The following is a 7,747-nucleotide window of genomic DNA, read 5'->3' as shown; positions in this document are numbered from 1 at the left end:
GCGAAGGCCCCGTTAATAAGCATGATTATGGTTGGAAAGATTACACTTGGTGGTAAATGTTGATTTCACTAAACACACAAACTGCTGAAAAAATATTACCATTGATAACTGAACCTGTCAGCTGGAAACGGTAAGAAAAACACTGCTTTAACTTAGACTTTCACCTTTATGTGCATAAAACATCTAGTGCCCTTTCTCTTAAAACAGCTGCCTCTGCTGTTACTAGAGCTGGTGCGCCAGGTGATTGTGCAGTATTCATTACACTGAAAGTTGAGGAAGAATCAGTTCTAGGCATCCCAAATTGATTTGATCCAATTGTCTGCCCCGTCTCCCTCATAATTTCCTGCAACTGCAACCATTTAAAGTGATAACTATCTAGTAGAATTGTAATAATAAAATCAAAATTTGCCAAGCCTATGGCAACTTGAACTGTAGTGGATCAGATGACAGTCCTTCTTCTGAAAAGTACAACCTAACGAGCCCTCATTGATAAAGGAAAGAGGATGCAGTTAAATGTACATATTGATTAACATGCTGTATTAGTATCAATTTTTCCCCATCCATCAAATCCTAATGGATTGATTTTTCTATTAGGATTGTTACAGGTGTTTTGAAGGAAAAAGAGGGTGGGGGCAGCCCATCTGTAGGGCAGTGAGCCAGGAGACTTGTAAAAGATGCTGAGAGAGGCTAATAAAGGGGTGGCCAAGGATGGTGATGGAGGAGCAAGGTAAGGATGCGAGACAGGTCTGGAGGGGCTGAGTAGTGACAGTCCTAGAAATTTGATGGGGTGAAAGGGGGGAAGCTAGTGGTGGGATTGAACAGAGGGATATGGTTGTGGGGGAGGCTTATGTGATTAGAACTGCAGGGTGGGAGGGAGAAGGGTAATCCAGAAGTTACTGCACTGATAGGAGATGAGGGTCTGAAGGGGAGCTTTGGCAGCAGAAAAATGGATTGATTTTGGAGGAAGAAGCAGAAGGATGTGGAAACTGCCTGGTTGAGGGAGGGAGAAGCTGAAGATGAGCCGTAAGTTTATGGGCAAAGAATTTTTATACATAATTTAGGCTTTACGGATGGGTCCAACAACAAGCTGCTCAATGATAAAGCGAGAAGTTATCTTTGTATTACTAACCCTATTTCAACTATGGAAACAAACAGCAGCTCGGGCCTGTAGCTTTTCAACTAGCAGCCTGGACACAGGCTAACGCCATAGAAAACAATACATCTGTGGAAGAACAGAAGTTGTAAATAGGAGGATTGGCCACCAGGTGGCAGAGTGAGTGAACTGCTTTCCATGGCGCTCTGTCCCTCCCCAGCCTTTGGCAGGGAGATCCTAAGTTCTGGGTTCTAAAATTATCTCAAGCTTTTGTCTTTCCAGCTATTTTAAAGCGGTAGTTAGTTAATTTAGTGAGTGTGTAAAACTGCCATCAAAATGCTGGTGCTAGCCTGGGCTGCTCCCCGGGACACAGGACCGAGGAATTTAAAATCAGACTGACTGCTGCCAATAACTGCTCCTAGCTAGCGGCTGTGGGTGATCACAGAATCACTTCCTCTCCACTCCCACTACTGGTAACATTGGGGCCCGACCCTGGGATTGAGAGGGAAGAGCCTCAGCTGGGGGGAATTGTCATCCTAGGGGAGCTCAGACTTTTTTCTCCAGCTGAGGATCTGTCCTGCTTCCTTCAAGTATAAATGATTGGGGATGATCCAGGCCCAGCGTGGTTTAATTTTTACTGGATGCCAAAGATACTAATCCCCTTTCGGGAAAAGCCACGCTCAGTTTATGATCAGGTACTAGAATTTTCAGTCAGGCACATCAAGTTGAGCTCTGTTTCCCTTTGAACTTATTAAGGCATTGCTAATCATCACTGGAATATCTCGTCCCCATGGAAAAATCCTACTGGGATTTTATACCTATAGGGAGCAGAGAGCAGCTCTACCCTGAGATGCAATTGTATAAAATGGGACAATCTGATCCCCGAGTGCATGCATCAGACAAAAGTACATTTCTATTGCTTTTTAATCTCTTTAGCCCTGAAGAAACCTCTCCTCAAAGAGAGGCAGCTGAATTCTATTCCTCCTTGTGTCTCATCAACATGATTGTTTACTAAGTTCCAATCAGTTTCACCTGTGCAAACCTATTGACGGCACTAGGACTGCAAAGGGGTTACTGAGCATAATTTGGCCTTTCTTACTGGTGCTTAGAAGAACAAAGCCACCTCTCAGCTGAGATTTGCAGGAGTACTCGTCAGGAACTAAACCTCATTTTCATTCATCGTGAGAACACATGACATGATCTGGGAGATGATAACCGTGGGATCTTATGATGCTGTTTGTACAGAGGCACGTTGTCAAACAGAGCTGTCCTCTAAGGTCTAATCTGAAAAACGCTTTCATAGTGACCTACTCCATTCTCTGTGTGTCTCGCTCAGAAGGGTGAAAAACCAGGTGGGCTGAACCTGTATGTCTAAAGAGTCTGGGCTTTTTTAATATGATGTTTAGTTGATTGACCACTTCTTTCTGTTGTGTTTTGCCCTCTTTATGAACACCTTAAGCAGGCTGTCCCTGTAGAGCAGATGACTCAAGCCAGAGAATGTGTTAATTTGGCCAGGGGGGTGTTACTAAAACATGATGATTCTCTAAGCCACTTACCTTCGCTTAAACCTGAAGAGAGTTGGATGCTTGAACGCTCCTGCCTCTGTTGAAGAATTCAATCCTGGATTTAAGATGCTGAGCAGTGCTAGCCCCAAGGATTCATAAATCCTGGGTCAGACTTCCCAAAATCACGGGACTGGCGTGAGAATCATGAGAGTTTAAAAACAATAAACGCTGAGTTCTTTTCATGGGAGAGTCTAATAGAATCCCAGGCCTCCCAGAGCTCGGGCTTTAAGGAAAGCACCAAAGCAACAAGACTTGGGATAAAATCATAAATTGGCCGCACTGGATAGTTGGCCAGTAAATTCCTTGGCCTAGCTGGAGTCTCCTTTGAGTTTCACAAGGCCATGCCCTGTTCGAGTGCTGAATCTTTGACAAGGCAAAATGGGCAGGATTTTCCCTGCAGCTATGGGCCCAGCTCCCTTCTACGGCTTCCAAGAGTGGAACAGGGGTGAAAACCCGAATGGGGGCATAGCCTGGGGTAAGTGGTTACAAGTCACTTTGATCTGTGGGCTTCCACCCTGCTCAGCATGGACAAAAGCTGTTCTTCCCCTTGCTCCCCAAGTTTGCAGCGTCCTGTTGCCGTCCTCTCCCAGTGGCTCCAGCTCAGGCCCTCTTATTTCTTGGTCCGCCTCATCTTGTGGAATGGGGTTGCTCCTTTGTGCCAGGTGCTAGTAGGAAAAGTAACCAAGAGGCTGGGGTTTGACAAAGCAGGGGGGGCTTTATCGGATGCCTCCTGTTAGTTGCTTTTCCTGTCATCGCTCTCCAGGTCAGACTTGCTACAGGGGATGGGGAGAGTATTCACAGCTCTTGTGCACCATGATCACACCACTGTGTACAGGGCTGGTCCTTCGGATCTGGGCCAGGGTTTGCCGGAGGACTCTTTGGGGCACTTTTAATCTTCAATATCATGCAGCTGGGGTGGAGGATGTGATCGCTGGGCCATTACTGACCTCTTGTTGCGGGTGAGGCAGCGTCCAGCTGCTTCTCCTGAGGTCTGTGAAAAGCCACTAATATAGTCAAGGCTTTTTCAAGGCCCTGTTCTCCATATAAGCAGGCAGGGGAAGGCGAGACAGTTTGGTATGCTTATGTATAGCACTTTACACACACTCACCTTCACAACGGGCACCCTGTGCTGTAGGGAAATATCCCCATTTTACAGGTGGGAAAACGAAGGCAGAGAGGGGAAGTGACTTGACTAAGGCCACAGAGGGAAGAAGTGTCACGGCTGGGATTAGCATTCAGGAGTCCCTTCTCGGTCTTGGGTAATCACGCTGCCTCTCATGAGGCGGCTGCTCCGTTAAGCAGCACAGCACGTGCTGGGAGGGACGTGACCCTAGAGCAGTGGTTCTCAGACTGTGGGTGGGGACCCCAAAGTGGGGCTGAAACTGAAACCTGAGGGCTTCAGCCCTGGGTGGAGGGGCTCAGATTACAGGCCCCTGCCTGGGGCTGCAGCCCTTGAGCTTCAGCATCCCCCCCCACACACACTCGGGGTGATGGGGCTCAGGCGGGCTCAGTTCCCGCTCCTGGGGTCATGTGCTAATTTTTGTTGTCAGAAGGGGGTCGCAGTGCAGTGACGTTTGAGACCCCCTGGTCTAGAGCCAGGGTTAAGAGCCCAGGCTCCATTCCTTCCCAGGACTGCAAGCTGGGCTCCCATTTCATGGCTCTCAAAGGCCTGGCTAGTGGAGGGATTCAGTGATCTCCGTAAAGAAATGGGCTGAGACTTAGACTCGCAAGGACATCTCGACTAGGGCTTCAGAGTCAGGAGCCAGATATCCTGTCCCCAGTGGGGTATTTGGAGCTCCCAACCCCCTTGCTGATAACCCTGTTCTTCTGGCCCATAGCTGGGGTGGACACTGCGAAGTCCCACCCACGCTACTATAAAGGTCAAAGCCAGGCATACTGTGCAGGGCAGCAGAGATGCTACTTTGAAAACATTCACATTCCATGCGAGATGCAGAGCCGTGGCCAATGGGTCGGCACATGTGGGGAACTGTACCTTTAAGGGGCCCAGGCAAGAGCCAGTTGGACGTGATTGTTGTGAGCGTCCCTAGAACATTAAGCGATGCTGGCTGTTTAGGACGCAGACCCTGACCAACGTGGAGCGCTCTCTGCTGCCGTGGCTCAGAGCGATCACTGAACGCCGTAGCACTCACTGATCTGCTTTTCCTCGGAGGAGGGGGCAGCCCCAGCAATGGCGGGATGTGTCTAGCTGCCTCAGACGCAGCTCGTGGGTGAGTATTCGGATCACCCAGCTCCTTTGCACCTTCCATAAGCAAAACTTGTCTATTCTGGCTTTGCTGGTGGGCTCAGCCCTCCCCCATCGTCCCAGCCCTGCAGTAGCGAAAGGAGCACTGAGGTGGGGAATGGCGGGTCAGAGAAACTGGAGGGGGGAGAGAGCAGCGGATCACAGAGTCCCTACCGCTGCAGGCCCCAGAGCTGAAGACCATCTCAGGAAACAGACGCAGTGTAGCAATGGGAGGATCGCTCTGATGTACAGAATTTAGCTCAATGGAGCCAACAGGATAACCAAACAGTCTGTGTATACATCTACACCGGTGGCCTGACGAGTGACCAAGGCCCAGGCAATGAAGTGTGCGTTCACATGTGAATGTCTTTCAGATGAGACCTTACAAAGCCAATTCTCACCTCCAACGCACTATGGAGACACTAAATGCATTCGCCCTCCCTTTCCCCTCGGAGGAGTGTGATAATCCCTAGTTTATAGTTGGGGAAACTGGCCCAGAGGGTAATTGATGTGCCCAGAGTCCAAATGCAGATTGGTGACGGAGTCAGGATCAGCGTCCCATTCCAAGGCCCTTACCCTCACAGGTGGGCAACCCGCTTTCGTTGGCGCAGGCGGCCTGTAAACGTGGAAGCGTGATTTTGTGTTAAAGCCCTGGGCTGGGACTCAAGATCTAGCTCCAAATCTTGACTCGGCTGCAGTATCCTTGGGTGACCTGGGGCAGTCACTTAATCGCTCTCTGCCTCAGTTTCCCTTCTGTCAACGAGGATGATATTTCCCTTCTCCCACTTGTGTCTAGTTAGTTTACAAGACATCCTGCTAGGGGGCAGGGACTGTCTTGTACTATGTGTGTGTCCAGCACCTAACACAAGGGGACTCTGATCTTGGTTAGGGCTTCTAAGTTCTACTATAATATAAACCCTCGACAGCTGCAGGCTCCCCTGTGTCCCGATCCCATACCACCCGCTTGCCCCCTCGTGCCAGTGGCACAGCAACTCAATGCCAGCAAGGCCGGAGGGGCCAAATGCTGCTTTTTATTTTGCTTGTCCGGCCCCACTGGCGCAAAGGCAGTTGAGTGGGTGTAACTGAGAACAGAGCAGGGACTGGATACGGGGCTTCCATTGTGTGACTTGGCAATGGCCAGAGAGCGTGGGGAGGGAGAAGGGAGGCGAGAAGTGTTGTACCAGCTGCAGCCCTGCGTTCCAGCCTCCTGTTATTGCATTCGGAAAATCTCTGGCCTCCCAGTTCCTGCAGGTCAACGCCCGCTAGTAAACCTGTAACTGTACAAGGGGGTTTCTGAGGCCACTCCCGTGGCCAGCTCAGGATGGCTGTTAGAAAAGACAGCCAAGGACTAATACACTAAAGCAGGTTTAAAAAGGTAGCAAGGAACAGGCCAGCGAGCCAAGCCAGCAAGACATGCACAAACTACGCTCTCGAGTCTCGGGCTCGTGCCCTAGCCAGTGGTCCGTCCTTCCTCTCAAACAGCTGCTCCTGAGATTGCTCTTTGAGCTGGAGGATTGGAGCTGAGGATGCCAGAAAGACCAAGAGTCTGAAATCCGAGCCACTGAAAGGGGTTGTAGGAGACGCTGACATTTGTATTAATTAAAGCCTAGAACACTGGGGAGGAAGATCATTCTTAAAGAGTCAGCCCCTTTGTCCTCCCATGTAAGAGCTGAGAAAGTTCCCACTCCAGTTCTCTGAGTCTTCCAGAAAGTGCTTCAGCAAAACGAGAGCCTTGCTATTCCTGGCGTTGCTGAGGTCTGAAGACCTTCCCTTGGCACGTACCGAGTTCACATCTGGACACAAGTCTAGAATAATGTTACAGTTCCCCCAGAGGTGAAAGTAAGCCGGTCTGGTCCGGTATGGTGTACCAGAAAGAGCCGGTGCACTGGACCGGACCGGCTTCTCCGGTGGTGATTTAAAGGGCCCAGGGCTCCAGCCGCTGCGGGGAGCCCCAGGCCCTTTAAATTGCCTCCGGAGCCCTGCCACCGCTACCCCAGCTGGCCTCCGGCAGGGATTTAAAGGGCCCGGGGCTCCTGCAGCTGGGCTTGGGCGGGGATTTAATTCACCCCTGAGCCCTGGGGCTCCCAGCCGCCTCTGCTCCAGGATGATTTAAAGGCCCCGCCTCTTCCGGTTGAGGCCACGCCCCCGCTCAGGACTCTGGTGTACTGGTAAGTCCTTTAAGTTACTTTCACCTCTGAGTTTCCCCCCCACCCAAGAAGGGTCAATGCCCCTGGGACACAAGACTCAAAAACTGGTGCTGGGTTCTGCGATTTACAGCCCCCAGTACTAGTGTGAGTGAACCTAGCTCAGTGCATTCACTGCAGATGAACTCCCCCGCCAGTGGTGAGGGCTATGCAGCCGCTGTCTTTCTGTATCTGTTTTTATACCAGGCGTTTGTAATGCTGCGCCCCTGGGTGGGTTGTTGGCAGCGGGGATTAAACCTGGAACTTCTGGTTCTTGTAGCATGAGGCTCTACTGCCTGAGCTAAAAGACGCAGCTCTGTTCCAAGGCTTGTCGACGCCCAGGTGTCCCAGACGCCCCTACAGGAGTGGGTGGGTGGTCTGGGCTCCTCTCCTCCAGGGCCGGCTTTAGGCCAATTCCACCAATTCCCCCGAATCGGGCCCCGTGCTTAAGAGGGCCCCGCGCCCAGTGGCAGGGCCGCCCAGAGTGGGGGGCAAGTGGCAGAGAATCCCTTCCCTGGCTAGAGGCACCTTTTTAATTTTTACTCACCCGGCGGCGCTCCAGGTCTTTGGCAGTGGGTCCTTCACTCGCTCCGGGTCTTTGGCGGCACTTTGGCGGCGGGTCCTTCAGTGCCGCCGAAGACCCGGAGCGAGTGAAGGACCCGCC

Source organism: Chrysemys picta, chromosome 14 (assembly GCF_011386835.1).
Source record: "Chrysemys picta bellii isolate R12L10 chromosome 14, ASM1138683v2, whole genome shotgun sequence".
In the NCBI taxonomy this organism is placed as follows: domain Eukaryota; kingdom Metazoa; phylum Chordata; order Testudines; family Emydidae; genus Chrysemys; species Chrysemys picta.
This window is presented reverse-complemented; position numbering follows the sequence as displayed.